The sequence below is a fragment of the Myotis daubentonii genome, chromosome 5 (genome assembly GCF_963259705.1).
Source record: "Myotis daubentonii chromosome 5, mMyoDau2.1, whole genome shotgun sequence".
In the NCBI taxonomy this organism is placed as follows: domain Eukaryota; kingdom Metazoa; phylum Chordata; class Mammalia; order Chiroptera; family Vespertilionidae; genus Myotis; species Myotis daubentonii.
The window spans coordinates 59,388,668-59,406,233 of NC_081844.1; the positions used below are offsets into that span (position 1 = coordinate 59,388,668).

General features: G+C 43.0%; 1 protein-coding gene across 3 annotated transcripts in view; it reads right to left on the bottom strand.

Moving 5' to 3' along the window:
- The window catches only part of SMAD1 (SMAD family member 1), a 68,603-nt gene extending 54,171 nt beyond the window's left edge, over positions 1-14,432 (bottom strand). The window contains exon 1 of one of the 3 annotated variants that reach the window (XM_059697910.1): positions 14,179-14,432. The gene's annotated coding sequence lies outside the window, so the exon portion shown is untranslated. Of the gene's footprint in view, positions 1-12,965; positions 13,271-13,371; positions 13,607-14,178 lie in introns of those variants that run through there. The other 2 variants (XM_059697913.1, XM_059697911.1) reach the window with 2 other exon arrangements.
- Positions 14,433-17,566: the final 3,134 nt, after the last annotated feature.

The window sequence follows — 17,566 nt, forward strand, 5'->3', positions numbered from 1 at the left end:
ACCTCTCCCCTGCATCCTGGGATCTGAGATACCTGCTGTGCAATGGAAATCCAAATGAGTTCAACCACCGACCAGTTGCATCAATGGGTGTGAACTATGGAATGGATAATCCAAAGCAGCCTTCATAAAAATTAGCCATGGCTTTTGGAATATATTTTGCTTTATCAGAGGAAGCTTTCAATTCCTTATCACATTTTGCTAACACTAATAATAAAACTATTATATACATGAGAACACAATAAATTAAAAAAAAATACCTGTTCAAGACTCAAATATTTCTGTGGAAAATCTATAAGTGGATGACAGTTAAAAGTAATGATTTTATTATAAAAACTTACAAACATATTTTATCATAAAAGTCACTCTATCTTCCTCTGGAAATTCAGGCTATATGCAAATGAGCCTTTACAGAACACCTGAAACATCCCAGTTTGAAGACCCAACAAATTCCCATCACCATCACCATCACCACCAACTTCAAAGGGAGAGCATTCTCATGAAGGTGGTTCTATGGGAGACCTCACCTAACAGCTCACCCGTGGTCTCCATCAATTTTCCAACAACTCTAGTGTTCAGAGAGAATCATGTATCATTCTCATGTCATTACCACCACCACCACCACCACCACGAAGCACCAGTATCTGTTCTGAGCACTTTATACCTATTAACTCTCTTAATCCTCACAAGAATCCTAGGAGGTAAAGACTATTTCCGAGATGATGAAACTGGGGTGCAGAAAGGTTAAGGAGCTTGCCAAGGCAACCCCTCGACCACCCAGTTTCCCCTAAATAACCTCCTCCTCCGTCTCATGTATAGAGCAGAGGGGGTAACAAGCAAGGATTTCTTTATGGTTTTATTTCTTTTTAAATTTTTATTTATTGATTTTTTAAAATTACTTTTGTGAGAGAGAAACATCGATTTGTTGTTCCACTTACTCATGCATTAATGGGTTGATTCTTGTAAATACTCTGACTAGGGATCAAACCCGCAACCTTTGTGTAGCAGGATGATGTTCTAACCAACTGAGCTACCGAATTAGGGTTTATGGTTTTATTTTAATCCATCCAATTCCTTCCCTTCCAAACTTAATTTATTTTTTCATTGTTGTTTTCCTTCTTAATTTACTCACACTTTCCTAGAACACAGAAAAACCAAGAGTTTTATCAGGGCAGCAATGACAAAATTAAGTTCATTTTCATCTAAAGAGCCTAGACTACAGATAAGAAGTATTAAGCTATACCTCAACAAGATATATGGAAAATGACACCATTACTTCACACCAACAGCTCATAATATTCTTAATATTCTTTTCTTATGATGAGTCATGGGACATTAAAATTAAACTCCTTTTAAGAAATCCACTTTCCTTATTATATTTCCACTAATTATTCTTAGGGTCCCTTATGAAAACATAAACAAAGCAAAACAAAAATTACTGCCTCATTTATTTATTTATTTTTGAAGCAAATGTAGAGATAGAGAAAAGTTAAAGAACTCCTTCAAGTATCATGTTTATTACAAGTAAAATATTTAAATATTCACTTTAATGACTCCGATATAGCTGGCAACCTCAATGCTTTCTACAAATAATGGCAAAAAAAAAAAATAGTACTCTCAATTGGAGAGATCTGGGTGCAGTGGCGTGGCAGAAACAAGTCAGTGACACTGCCACTTCTATGTCCTATCTGCCTCTAGACCCCCTTGTCACCCTCTACTCCAGGCTTTCTCAACCTCAGCATCGCCCTGGCCTCTACCCACTGACGCTGGAGAAACGCCCCTGCCTGCCCCCCGCTGTGATGACCCCTAATTCATATTGCCCGATGGACCACTGCTCTATTCTCCCCTTTCCCTCTTCTCCTTGTAATCTAAGTGCCTCGGGCCTCAAGAGCTTTGTTTAACTTCATTCTAGACTCCAGGACACAAGGAACTGCTGATTTCTACAACAAGGAAAACACGGCAAACACATGAATCTGTTCTTCCCATCTCTTTTCTCCTCCAAGAAAAAAAAAGTGGGAGAACAAATCAGCTAACACTCAAACATCACTAGTACGTCTGGGTATAAAAGACCTAGTGCATAACCACAGTGAACTTACAACATACCACTTTTCCTGGCATGTTTTAAAAAACATCAAAATGAAAAAAGTTTACTCAGCAATTACCTATTGTGTGTCAGGGCTATATTCTTTTTTTTTTTTTTTTTTGGTATGGAAATATTCATAATACTGCTATACATGAGACTTCTCGTGGTACTTTTTAAAAAGCTCTCCGAGAGAGAGAGAGAGAGAGAGAGAGAGAGAGAGAGAGAGAGAGAGAGAGAGAGAGAGAATGAGAAAAGAAAAAAAGCTCTCCACTGTAACCCTTGAGAGGGTTCCCTAGGGACAGGCCCAGTCATTTCTGAGGTGGTTGTTCATGTACTTCTATGTGCCAACAGGTAAGAACCACTGTACTAACACAAAGATCATAAACACACTGTCCATATGCCTTCACGGAACTCAGTCCAAAGAATTAATGAGGTAAGTGTAATAAAAGCCATTAAAACTGACACTGGATGAGACAAGCAGGTTTGTATTGTCCCTCAAAGGTACAAGATCCACAGTGCAAGTCCCACACTTATGGCCCCGTATCCCAACTTTATCAAGCTGTAGGAGAGATACACTATGAATAGAAGTACAATTATAAATACAGACACTCAAAAACCTGCTGAAAGAATTAACTAATGTAGAAACGGGCAGGAAGCAAGAGCTCTACCAAGCACATCAGATTCCTTTCCCCATCCCTTGATTTTGAAAGACTATCCCCATTATAAGAGAAATGCCCTCCAGCTGAGATGATATAACATTAATAACAATGGCTTCTCATTTAACTTTTCATATCATCGCAGTCTCCCCTTAGGAGCAAGAGTGCTTCCTCAGGGCGGAAACTGACATACATTTCTCTGTCCCTCCCAAAACAGAGCCCAGTGCTGGGCGCACAGTAGGAAGGCATGAAACACCTGCTGAACAGGATTCATATCAGCTCAACCAAAGGCAGAACCCCCACAGTGGGGATGCACCGTTTTGAGAGGAGGCTCTCTGGCAATACAAAGCAACATCCCAACCTGCGCAACATGACCAAACTCTTTGGTGTAAATAAATACAGCCTGGGTGCCAGTCATTTAAGTAAGTTCATTTGGTTCACAGTTAACAGAAAAACATTTAAAACCAATCAAACACTCCCTCAAGCATGAACAGACTTAACAGAAGTCCTGAGCACACAAACATGAGCAACGGGAAAAATAAAGAAGAGGTTGTTATTAATTATGCCAGACGGCAAAGCCAGCAACGGACAATAAGCAAAACAGGAAGCTGCACTGGATGAGCTGGCAAGCTCTATACAATCAACCGTCCTGAGCTTCCACAAGGCTAAATGTCTACTTTCTCCAGCTGCACGCACTGCCTTACTCTTATTCCCCTTCATGAAAAACTACTCTCTGATCAAATTAAGACCAACTTTCCCCAACGTTCATCCTCTCTCTCCAACTCAACTGGAAGAGTTTGAGGAACAGCTCTGACCAATGCATCCCAGTTTAGGGGCCCTACTCCAGTCAATCCTTCAGAAAGGACTTAAGAATGGGGGGCTGGCGGGGGTGGTAACAGGCCAAGTGCTGAGCTTGTAGATGCGATTTAAAAGCCCTTTCCCCCCCAACTCTGAGATATCTGCAGGTCATTTACAAGAAATAAGATGGTGAGGCAGAAGATGCTGACAAATTCAAATCTGTCTAGTGGCTGGGCAAGAACTCAGTGCCGAGGGAAGATGGAGTGTTCGTAACTTAGGTAAGGGTCCCACCATCAACCAGCTGTTGATCGCAGCACATGCAAAGCCTTTCTAACCCCCACAAGCCTAACCGTTATTCTTAAGAGAAAATCTAGCAAATTAAATGCTGATGCCTAACTCTTTCAATCCCCCCCCCTTTATAAGTGGTTTTACTACATGGGAGAACTTTTCTCGCTTTATTTTAATACCTATAAACGAATCCATCTCAACCATCAAATCCACATTCCAAGACCAACACTGTGTCTCTTATGAATGAGGAGATGTCACTATAAAGAAACTCCAATACTGCAAGTCAGGTAGGAGGAGGAGGCCCGTTCCCATGTGCTCTGTTAAGCACTGGTGTCTCCCAGGTTCATGGTTCGTGCAAGCTGACTAAGAAACCGCACACACCTGATAGCCCAGTTTTCCCAGACTGCGACTTCCTGGTCCACAAAGAGTAACACACTGAAGAGTCTGGTGCAGGACACAGCAGCACATTTTATGGTTATTAGCAGCTTGCATTTTGTTTGTGAATCGCTTGTTCGTGTCTTTTACCAGTTTTTCTCAAAGAGTGGTATTTCCTATTCACTTAAAAAGTTTCTTACCAAGAACAGTAACTTGCTGCAAATTTGTTACCTGAAAGACTGTATTTGTGACTGTGCACTTTGTCATTTGTGGTCACATAAATGCTGTCAAATGCATAAGTTTTTCCTCTATGGTTTCTGCCTTGGGAGCCACGTGTAGAAGGGCTCTACAACCGGCTATTAATACCTCCCCACCTCTGGAAATGGCACAAACCAATCCCCCTTTCCTTCTGACACTATGACGAGAATCCATGCCAGGATCTTTCTGCACTGAGCATATATTACTCGAATGAAAAATAAATTTTTTTTAACACTAATGAATGCTATAAGAAAAGCCATTGGTAAACTCAGTATATTTACTTTTTAAAGCTCTTGGCAATTTAAATAACTTAAAAATCATTAACAGGCATTCATTCAATTTCTACACTTCTCTTAAAAACCTTTACCTACGATTGTCAGGGAAATGTTCCATCTACAAATTCCCAAACTTGGTATTTCACAATTTCATTACCGGCATTCCCATTGCTTCACCCTTCTCAATTCGTTTAGTCCATTCGACTCCGTATAACCCGTGACCCCGCTGATCTAGACTGGATTCAATACTGCTGTCATTAACATTCTGGACTCTAAAATCACAGTGATTTTTAGAAAGAGCTAACATTTTCTGAGTGTTTATTACATGCCACGTCCCATGCTACGTCCTTTGTGTAGTCTGTATTTCAACGACTGAGATGCTCCTCCCATTTTCACCTCCAAAACCAGGAAACTGATCATCAAAGATATGTCATGTCTAATTGACAGCTTTTTCCTCAGTAGCACATGAAATAATGTCTCACAATTGGCAGCATCTTAGATTAAGTGAAATATGAAAGTATAACTCGTTTCATTCGCAATCAATCCTGAGGCTATCACTATCACCTCTCTTTTCCAGATGAGGAAAAGTGAGGCACAAACACTAATGGTTAAGTAGCTTTCCCAAAGTTATAAAAAAGCAAGGAAGTGTTGGGGCTTGCTTGGACTTAAACCCAAACATCCAGATTCTAGAGCCTCATTTCTTAACCGATTTGCTATCTCTAGGCCAGAATCAACTCTACCAACATTTCCCTCCAATCTTACTATGGAGCCACCTAGACGCAACAATTACCTAGTCCTCCCTACAGCCACATCAAGTCTTTCCCCAGGTTTCCCCCTACTGTTTAGACTTTGAGTTCTCCATAGATCTCCTGGCATACCACCTACAAGGGTTCTCCCAAAACTTCTCCATTATTCTAAGCTTCCACTACCATCTGCTGAGTCCCACACCTCACAGTCCCAATGAGGGGCTGCCTTCCAGACTGCTGGGAAAAGGAGCACAAGCTGGCATGAGCTCCACCATCTGCTTTCTCTCAACTGAGACCCCATCCTGCTTCTTTCTCAGACAACTCTCCCTCCTTACCATGGCTAATATTTCATCCCCTGTGCTCAAGATCACCAACTCCACCAATCTTTGTTTTCTATCCATTAACTTCTTTCCCTCAACCTTCAAGTATCAAGAGGTCCCATCTATTTTGAAACATAAGTCACTCAAGGGAATTTTCAGAATCTAGTTCTCATTTCCTAGAATACTACGTCTATTCTCCTCAACGGCATTCACGTGATTACCCGACCGTTTCTCCTTCACCATGAACCATGAGACACTTCCCCTCTGACCCTAGTTCTGGGATCCCTCTTCCCCAAGCTTCCTCTGACCCCATACCTTTCACCCAGTTCCTTCTTTTGTCTACTTCAAACATACCATCCCCTCCTCCTAAATCCCAATTGTGGGTTTCAATGGCAGAGACAACCTACCAGTTCTTTGTTTCTGTTCACGATTCTCTCAAAACACCTTGGAAGTTCAACCATCATTTCCAACAATCTGTACTTAATGTTCTGAACCCTTCCCTAAGCTTCAGCTTAGTTTGTATCTCCAACCTGCCTGTAGAATACGTGGATACCCCACCTTAAATGCAACCCGTCAATTCTAATTTATCATTCACACAAACTATATTCCTTCTACAAGTAGTTCTTCCCTGTCCTTAAGTAAAGGCTTTATCAATTTTACAGCTACTCAGGGTGGAAACTTAAGAATAATCTCTGCCTCCTCTCCCTCCCATTACTCTGTAGCCAAATAACCACCAAGTGCATTTTACTCACAAAACCCACCTTATCAGATGGATAACTCAAATAGCTTTCTTCTTCATCTCCTGGCATTATGGGCTCTACCCCCTCCAATCCAAACTGCATGTTCAAACACCTTCAGTGATTTCAAATGTGCCCTTTTCCTGGCACTCGAAGGCCCGAAAATTCTCACCCCAATTTAACTTTTCTGAATCTCTCTCCCACCGCACTGCACTGGGCCCCATCAGGAATACCTACTGTGGTCAGGTAGAGCTGCTGCTCACCAGCCTCTCAGCCGTGGGCAAACGCCCGCGGGCCTGTTTGAAATGAATAAAACTAAAAAAAAAAAAAAAGACCGTACCCTTTTATGTAATGATGTTTACTTTGAATTTATATTAGTTCACACAAACACTCCATCCATGCTTTTGTTCCGGCCCTCCGGTCCAGTTTAAGAACCCATTGTGGCCCTCGAGTCAAAAAGTTTGCCCACCCCTGCGAGTCTAGATCTATGCTGGCCAATAGGATAGCCACAGGTGGCGATTTAAACGTAAGTTAATTAACATTTGAAATGCAGTTCTCAGTTGCACTAGCCACATTTTAAGTGCTCAACAGCCCCGTGTGGCTAGTGGCTGTGGTCCTCACTTGAGTTGTCTGTAAAACTTACCTCTATATTTATTACCTTGCCACAACTTTTGCAATGTTGTTGCATTTAAATTTTCCATTTTGTGTGTCTTCTCACCAATGACTGAGCCCCTCAGAACTAATATTCATTGAATAATGAAGCATATACTTATGAAATGCTGCATCAAAATTACTAAATGAGCATATTTTAAAATCCCTCTTCCATTAAAATGACACATTCTTTCCAATTAAACAAAAGATCTTGCATTTAGCTAACTAAATAATGATTTGATTTTAATGCCTAATGATAACACTTAAAAGATAATAGGTTCCCTTTTCTCTTGTGGTGTTTGAAACTGAAAGAAAAAAAGCTGTAAAGATCTGAAATACTTCCACTTTGCAAAAGAACACTGCAAAGAAACCACAAAAGATAGGCAACAGGAAAACGAATGAATAGTTTGAGTAACTATACCCTAACTATCTGAGATTGTAGGAAAAAAATATCTATAGAACAGCTGCCCTAAAATTAAGAGGAAACGACAAATAAGCATTAAAAATTATGTATATAAATACATTTTTAATCAAAAGTTAGACTCCTCTATCCTCTTCCCAAATATGACATTGTATTTATTTGCATTTTGAACACAAAAGCATACAGATGCATAATCAGCTGCTGTGTGTGTTCCCATAAATTTAAGCTTGTTGTCAAGAAAATTAGTTAAGAAACCAATCTACCACACCACAGCCCTGGATTCTTACAAGGGAAGAAGGCTCTATATCTGAACATGAGAAACTAAGCAGAGAAGAGAATCGCCAGGTAGGGGTTCCCGTGAATCGCAGAGGGTTTGATGCTTTATTTTCAAGAGGGAATCATCCCTAAAGTTCTGATTTTAGCTTAGAACAACTATTACAAAGATGTTAAATTGCTAAAATACTGCAGTTTTCAGTACCTTCCTACCAATCTGATGTAGTCACTGGAGTTGAACTATTTATGAACGTTTTGGTTTTTCCCATCTGAAAGATAGCTTCCCTTATGCCAATGACTCTTCCACAGGGCCTGCTCACTTCTGCAAGTCAGCAAGCAGTGGCTGGAAAGGCTATATTTTTGACTATAGGACTAGCTGTACACCATCTTAATAAGGTACACCAAAATGAAGATTTAAATTTAGATTTTAAGTACATTCATGTTAACTAGCTTAGCTATTTTCTTTTTTAAGCAAGTTGCTCCAGAGTAAGTATTAAAAATATTTCAGGTGTTTTTGTGGCAAATCCAATGACAGATCACCAGTTTAGACTAAAAGTTGCCCTGCCAGGTAATCGCAGAAAAGGAATATAAAGAGTCAAGAGGGCCCGGCCGGGGTGGCTCAGTGGTTGAGCACTGACTTACGAACCAGGAGGTTACAGTTCGATTCCCGGTCAGGGCACATGCCTGGGCTGTGGGTTTGATCCCCAGTGTGGGGCGAGCAGGAGGCAACCGATCAGTGAGTCTCTCTCATCGTTGATGTTTCTATCTCTTTCTCTCTGAAATCAATAAAAAAATATTTTTAAAAAAGAGAGTCAAGTGGTTTCAGTGTGGGGCAAAATGGAGATGCCTCCATCTGTTAACAAAGCATGCTCTGCTAATCTTGGGAGCAGTGAGTAAAACCAGGGCTTCCTGGTTGCTGACCACATGCAGGTGCGGTGACAGTGGTGTACCTGGAGAGGGCACAGGAGCTCTGCACCCCTTCCTCCAGACCTAGCCCTACACATTTCTTCCATCTGGCTGTTCCTGAGTTGTTATCCACTATCATAAATCGGTAATAGTAAGTTTAAAAAAAAAAAGGAAAGAAAAACCATATGTAGAAGTACAATTACAGAGAACACTTCATCAGCCTCAATGTCATTCTATAATTTAATATCAAACTTCTCTACCTTTTTATATTTACATTATCCTTTTTCTCCTCAGATCTTTCCAATTCTCTCCCTAGTACCCCATAGCTCCTCCCTAAAAATCCCACACTTTTAGCTCTCGGTTAAGAATGTGATTTATTTTTTAGTTAAAACAGGAGATATATATGAACTGCCTGGCTTAATAGGAATTTTGTACAAATCTGGAATCACCCATCTTCTGGAAAGGCCCTGCTGATTAAATCAGATGCAGGACTTTCCTTTTCCATCTCCAAAATAGGAAAAAAAAAAACACAAAAAACAAAAAACCTCTCTGAGGTTGTCAGACTTGATTCCTTCTCAGCTCAAACAATGCTATGTACAAAAAGTCAACACACCAAAAAATTCTTCTTTCTCCCCTCCCCAGATGACGATACACTGGGTATGCTCAGAACAAAGCTGCAGGAACAGTGAGTATGGTAAGAACAAATAGCCCTGGCCAGCGTGGCTCAGTGGATAGGGCCTCTGCCTGCGGACTGAAGGGTCCTGGGTTCGATTCCGGCCAAGGGCATGTGCCCGGGTTGCAGGCTCAATCCCCAGAGTGGGGGCGTGCAGGAGGCAGCTGATTAATGATTCTCATCATTGATGTTTCTGTCTCTCTCTCCCTCTCCCTTCCTCTCTGAAGTCAATGAAAAATATATTAAAAAAAAAACAGAAGAAAGAAAGAAAAAACAAATAGACAAGTAAGAACTTAACAAGTAGAGTGATCCAGAACCTGGCTTTCCCTTCTTCTGATCACTACATGGGTGACTTTTAGGTAAGTCAGCTATCTTCTCTGAGCCTAGGTTGCTCAACCTGATATGAACCAACTGGATTAGAAAATCCTCAAAGCAACTTTTAACACTAAATAGCTCTATTCTCTATAAAGGAAATTACAATCTGAATGTTTATGAATGCACTTGGCACCACAGTCCCATGATGTCCTTCACCTGAAATGTCATGCAATTTGTGTACTTAAGTGTACACACAAGCTTACCAGACCATACAAGCATTTTTGGATTAGAAGATGGGAGTGAAAATGTATAAAAGGTCCCCTGATTTCATCAGATTCTTAAACAGCCCTAACCAAAAAAAAAAAAAAAAAAATAGTTAAGAACAACTGAACTGTAAAACTACATAAAAGTAGACATTACATATAAAAAAAATTTTTTTTTCCCCAAAGGAGTTTGCAATGAACTATTTGTATCTCAAAATGCAGTGTTTACCAGCTAAGGGAAGGAAAATATTGATGAGATAAACTGAACTACTAGAACTTTCTTCTTCAGTACCATCAGCTTGTGATTATACAAGAAAAAACACAAGGGGAAAGTGGCAGGAATGATCTAGAAAAGCAGAAATAAAACTCATTTGGTTTTTACATCAGATTTACTCTTCCAATTATGATCTGCTTCCATACGGATTAACATTGTTTCCTTTCTTCCAAACACTTAAAAGGAGATAGCCAAGAAAAGCACAAAATTTGTCTAAAGGCCTAAAAATAAAAGCAAAGTCATATCTATACTGGAGTAATGAAGTCCAGCAGAACAAGGATTATTTGGGAGGCCCTAGAGTCAGACTGCCTTTTTCATATCATCATCACTAGCTATGGAGCCTGAGGCAAGACAGTGAATCATTCTGAACTCAGTTTTTCTTTTCTGTACATCCATACTTAGTCAAGTTTTGAGACTTAAATGAGATAGGAGTTTTAAAAACAGGAAAAAGTCAGAAAAAAAATAGCTATAATTATTTCTCCTCCCCAAAGCTTTAAATCAAAGAAGAACCCGGGACATCAATGATAAATGTAATCCACAGAAAAGTCTACCTCATTTTATCCAGTAGCTGCAACTGGTTCATCCAAACAAGTAGCAAAAACTGACATGTCTCTTTCTCCTTTTGACCCCACAAACTCATCAGCAGAAGTGACACACACAGAAGTAATTGAAAGATGAGTACTGGAGGAGGAAGAAGAGAAGTAAAGTCCCAGACCAGCACTGTCCAATGGAACCTTCTGCCATGATGGAAATGTTCTATATAGCTATCATCCAATATGGTAGCCACTGGCCACATGGGGCTATTGAGCACTTGAAATAAAGTGCTACTCAGAAGATCAGTATTTATTTTTACTTAACTTTAATTAATTTCAATTTAAGTACCCACATGTGGCTAAGGCTACCTTATTGGGCAGCACAGACCAAGAGGACCCATAAACTGAATAAGGATTGCCAAAAATCTAAGAAAAAAAACGAGGGTCTTTTCCTGATTTGTTCATATGTTCAATTCAAATATCTTTTGTTTTCAGTGGAGACCTAGTCCCTATGACTAGTTAAAGAAATAACATGTCAGCTGATACATCAACAGAGAGCAACTCAGTAAGTATGTGGTCCTCTGATATTTTAGGAGGTCCCAAAGGCCAACTTAAATTCAAGCACACATGCAGCATGATTCAGGAGAGGGATCGGAGCTGCCAAGGTCCAAACATCAGCACCTCCACGACACCTGCTTCTCCACCAGCAAACGAAAAGCTACTTACACGATGCAGACTGAGCACCCCTGCATTTGTCAGAAATTCAGAGCTCTGTAAGCCTTCCCCTCTTTCCAAAACACCAGCATTCCTGGCTGGTTCAGCCTTTCCACTCTGAACAAAAATCCATGTACCACCCATATCTGAAGCATAACACCAGACTCCTGCTTAGCTGCCCCTGTAATATGGTTTAATTATGATGACTGAACTAATAGGCTGACATCATAGACTTTTACAGGCTGACCCCATGTCATCCTGATGTATCATTTTGCACCAGTTCAGTGCTGTAAATCAATTTAAGATCTCGAGCAGGTTGAAAAGGCTGGTAATGATGCTTTCTCTGCTGCCTCTGGGGACTCTACATTATACACAACTTACATTATTTATAAAGCTTCAATGATGCCTCCATTAGCCTTGTAAGACTACACAAATGAGATCTTTTATACACACACACAACTTGGCCCTGATTATGTAGGCGACTGCAGCTTAAATATACTGGTCTAATTATATTCAAGTTCATTCTTTTCCCAATCCAACCAAGTTAAGTTTTATCTTTAACCCAGCATTACTAGAAATCAAAATTACAACCTGAAATTTACTTTTTAACTATTAAGTGTATTTGGGGGAAATGCGACTTACTTCTTCCTAATGCTTTAATGAACTTAGCAGAACAAAATTAAGTTTCAAGAGGTGTAAGAGGTTAACATTTTTAATTGCCTAAAACTGTCATTTCTCTAATGCAAAAAGTCATCAGTTCTTCAAGGGTATAAAACCAAAGGATACTGCAAAAAAAGAAAAGTGGATTTGGTTACATACCTAGGGTTGGAGGGGTCAAAACTGAAGCAAGGACCTTCAGGAGAAACTCGATCTAGCCTGGATCCCCTAGAGGCCCTGGCATCACCCACTTCTAGAAAATCATCTCTCTCCACCCTGGTTACAGTTTCCCAAGAATTGCAATATTACACAAATGTACACCACCTGCACAGAAATATCAAATAACTGCGAATGGGACCGAGGGAGGGCGGGGGAGGACAAACACTTAAATCAGGACAACATATTTAGGCCTGGCACCTACATGTCAATAACACTGGATGCACAATATTTCTACTAATTGAAAATGCTGGGGCAGTGAACACTGCTTCCGCCTCGACTCTTTCCCAATGGTGGTGGCACTACAGCTCACCTACTACCTCCAATAAAACGCAAAGTGGTAATTAGCAGCAAGGTGAAAAATCAACCTGGCCAGAGAACAGTTTTCTCCTTGTGCTCCTGAATGCAGTAGGCACGTTACCCACGCCAGGCAGGCAGCTGGAGCGAGCAATGTTCGGAAATAAAGGCATTCTGCCATTTGTCCACAACAGGAAAGACATACAGAAATCGTGCAACTTCTGAATCATTCCACCTACTTTGAAAGTTCCGATACAATGGAAAGGCCGGTTGCCGCAGCACTCACGAAAACGATGCTTTCTCGGGAGATGGTGCTGAGACGCGCCTCGTTTCCAGAAGGGAAGCCAGCGCCTTGCCGGCTGTCTCGCGCAGTGTATTTAAAAATCGTTTGCGCTTCCAAATAAACAAAAGCCGCAGCTACTGCAGTTGTGAGATCCGGCAGGCATCTGTCCCCCCTCCCTTCCGAAGGACATCAAGGAAACGCTCTCCCCTCAGCCTTCATATTCAGTAAGCAGCTAGAAAAACAAGCCCACATCTCCCGGCGTCTCACCCCCACCACCCCCACCTTCTACAGAAACAACCCCGAGAAACCCTCCCAAAGCCAGCGAACGGAGTAAATGAGCAGTTGTCCAACGGCGAACTCACAAATACACTTGCAGTGAGGCAATCGAATCCGGTCAAGGGAAAGGAATGAGACGACACTTGGAGGCGCACGGGGTGTAGGCGGAAGAGAAAAAAAAATTACGCGCCGCCGCCGCCAAACCTTTGAATAAATTAGAGGGAATTTCGGGACGAACTTTCCTTGACCTCGACCCCCAAAAGGCTCGTTGGGGCAGAGAAGGGGACCGATGTGGGGCGCCGAGGGACCCAGGGCACCGGTGTCCCCCCGCCCCCCGGGCGAGACCGGCTCCGAGCGCCCAAAGGGCAGCGCCGGCGGCCGCCCTCCAGCTCCCCAAAGGGTGGCCCGAGCCAGCGCGGGACACAATGGGCCAGCGGGCCGCGCGGACGGCCTCGGCCGGGCTGCAGAAAGGGAAAGAGAAACGGGGAGCGGGCGGAGGGGAGGGGGGCCGGGAGGTCCCGCCGCGAGCAGGGCCAGGGGCGAGGCTCTGGCCGTGGATCGCGGCTTCCCCACCACAGACCCAACAAAGACGCGAAGGGAATCCTGGCTGAGCCCTGCCGGCTGGTTGGAGCGAACGGAGGAGAAGGTGGCAGGTTCGCTCCTCCGAGCGGCCCGGCGGCGCCATCACGGTGGGGTGGGGGGTCCCCGATCCGCCCCACGCGGGCAAGAGCCCCCTCCCCGCAGCGGCCCGCGCCCGGCCCCGGGGACAGCGGCAGCCCTGCGGGCCCGCACCCGAGTGGAGGCGGCGGCGGCGCTGGAAGTCCAGGGCGCTGAAGGGAGAGGGCGGGGACGCGACAGAGGAGAAAGTTGGGTTCGGGTCTGTTTCGTTTTACCGGGTTGGCGGCGCGCCCGTCCTCGCGGGCGCACGAGTGGCCGAGCGAGCGGGGTCCCAGGGCCCCGGTCCGGGCGGCGGGGTGCTGCCCCGCGCTGAGCTCGCAGGGTCCCTCCCCGCGCCTCGGCCCGGGCTGAGCCGCTCGGCTTCTCCTTCCTCCTCCCGCCTGCCCGCTCGCTCCCGGAGCCTGGATTGATCTGGTCGCGCTGGCGTCAGGGAGTCGGAGCCGCCCAGCCTCCACTCCTCGGCTGCCAATACCCTGCGCACTCGCCCGCCCGCCCGCCCGCTCACACGCGCACCCGCGCGCCGCCGCCACCGCGCGACCAGGGATCCTCTCCAAATTCTTGGCCGCGCCGGCCCGAGCGCGGACCGCGGGGGGAGCGGCCCCCGCCCCATGGAGTCCAAGGATTAAAAACTCTTCGGCGCATTCTGACTTCCCTCCCGCTGCCTCCTTTAGTCCCCGCCAGCGGACTTGGCGCATTATCTGCCAGGGAAGTTCTTTGTCAGTGTTTATTCTCTGAAAAGCTCATCCACAGGTCCACCGCGCCCAGAGGAACCTACAGTAAACGTGAAGCGCATGGATGGCAATGATCTTTCCAGAGTCGCCTTTTTCTGTCTAGTTTTCATTGCCCTTCACCTATTCCCCAATGATTTGCAAGTCCCAGAAGGTACACATATCCAGAATTGGACAGCCTCGTAATTGTTGCATGTGCTTATGCCAAACCCTGAATCCATACATGTGTTCTGTGCCATATCGGGGGATCTAATGATTCCAGTAAGTAACCTCGTTGCTCCAATTGACAGATGCCACAATAGCACTCTAAATTTTTGATCCGATTTCTACAGTCTTTTCAATGATACCCTTCTTCCCGTTAAAAACAAACTCTCATCTACCTGATCAGCATAGACACTGAAAATATCTTTTTGTTAAGACTTGATTTTTCTCTTGGCCAGCTCTCTGGAAGCTGGCATGAAATCTTGGATAGTTACCATAATGTTGAGTTATGTTTAGAGACGAAGTATTGTTCTGAGGAATAAATTTTACATGAACCAAAAGAATCATTACCACCCAAACAAAGAAAATATCAGACATCTGTAAATTAATGGTACTCTCCAGTTGCTCATATATGTTTCCATGTCCACATTACATTTGAAATTCTTATTTATTGGTTACTTTATTATTATTTCTGCTTTCCATGTTTAATTATCGAAAGAAAATGCAACAAATCCCATAAAACACAAATACTGTTTATAAATTATAGATCAGAATATTTCTGCTAATTCCTTCATTAAACTATTTGAGCACTTACTAGCCAACTCTTAGGCCTCATCTTATTTTCCCTAAAAGCAACATTTAACACAGTTCATCATTCGCTGCTCCTTCCAACAACAGCTGGAGTGAACCTTGTTAAATGCCACTCAGATCAGGTCACGCCTCTGCTCAAAACACTCCCTTGATAAATAGAAGGTGCTATCTCCATACAATGGAACACTATTCAGTCATAAAAAGGAATGAAGTACTGACACATGCTACCTGTATAAACCTTAAAAAGCTTATGCTAAGTGAAAGATGCCAGAAATTGTATGCTTTCACTTACTGTATATACAAAATCCAGAACAGGCAAATCTGTAGAGACAGAAAGAATGGTAGTCGCCTATGTTTGCGGGGATGGGGGAAGTAAGATAGTGGTTTCTTTTGGGGGGTAACAAAAATGTTCTAAAATTAGTTTGTGATGATGGTTGCGTAATTCTGTGGATATACTGAAAACCACTGAATCAGACACTTCACATGGGTGAATTATATGGTATGTGAATTTTAGTTCAATAAAGCTATATTTTAAAAAGGCATGCCAGCCCCAGCTGGTTTGGCTCAGTGGATAGAGCGTCAGCCTGCGGACTGAAGGGTCCCAGGTTCGATTCCAGCAAAGTGCACAAACCTGGGTTTCAGGCTCGACCCCCAGTGGGGGATGTGCAGGAGGCAGCCAGTCAGTGATTCTTTCTCATCATTGATGTTTCTATCTCTTTCTTCCTCTCCCTTCCTCTCTGAAATCAATAAAAATATATTTAAAAAAAGAAAAAGAAAAGGCATGCCAGTCTGGCCAGCATGGCTCAGTGGTTGAGTGTCTACCTCTGAACCAAGAAGTCACAGTTCAGTTCCCAGTCAGGGCACATGCCTGGGTTGCAGGTTGGATCCCCAGTGTGCCGGGCATACAGGAGGCAGAGGATCAATGATTCTTTCTCATCATTGATGTTTCTATCTCTCTCTCTCTCTCTCCTTTCCTCTCTGAAATCAATAAAAAAATATTTTTAAAAAATAAATAAATAAGGCATGACATCTAAATGCATTGTATGACCCTTGAGTGGATCATGAATTGAGAGGGAAAACTATAAAATGACATTATACAACTGTTAATTTTTAAACCAATAGATGATCTATTTTAGTGCAATCCTGTTAGCCCCAAATGATAATTATTAACACTCCAAATGCTATGAAATTTGATCTTGCCCCTTGTACAAGTTATTTCTTTTTTAAAATAAACATATTTTTATTGATTTCAGAGAGGAAAGGAGAGGGAAAGAGAGATAGAAACATCAATGATGATAAAGAATCATTGATTGTCTGCCTCCTGCACTCCCCACACGGGATTGAGTCCACAACCTGGGCATGTGCCCTAAATGGGAATTGAACAGTGACCTCCTGGTTCATAGGTCAATGCTCCACCACTGAGCCATGCTGGCTGGGCTATTTCTTTAAATAGTAATAGAAAACTGGACTTTTTAAAAAACAAAAGGACATTATTGGAGCAATTGTGAAAACTTGAAAGTGGGTTGTATATTAATATCATGTATCAAAACAATAAAATCTTCCCTTGGCTCCCCATTTCACTCAAAATACAAGTTCTTACAATGCCCACAGGGCCCTACATGATCTTTCCTGCTTTACCACTCTGCCCTGGCCTCCAACTGTCTCCCTTGCTCACTTCCACAGCCATCCTGGCCTCTTCACAGGGCCTGGGACAACCTGTGCACACTGCCACCGCCGGACCTTGGCACTAGCTGTTTCCTCCCCGCAAGCCCTTCTCACAGACGCTCACATGGCCCCTGTGCCTTTCCTCTCTCTGGTCTTCACTCAGTGTTCCTCTCAATGAGCACTACTCTAGCCACTCTATCTACAATTGAACACACACCCCACACACCCCTCCAAAACCTAAACACTTCATATCCTCTTTCCCTGCTCCGCATGGATGTTTCACTTATCAGTACCTAGCTACTTAGCCACAAGAGCAAGATTCTGGGTCTGTTCCATTCATTGCCATATCTCAGTGCCTAGAACAGTATCTGCCACCTATAGGAGCTCGTCAAATACCTGTTGGATGAATGAATCAAGC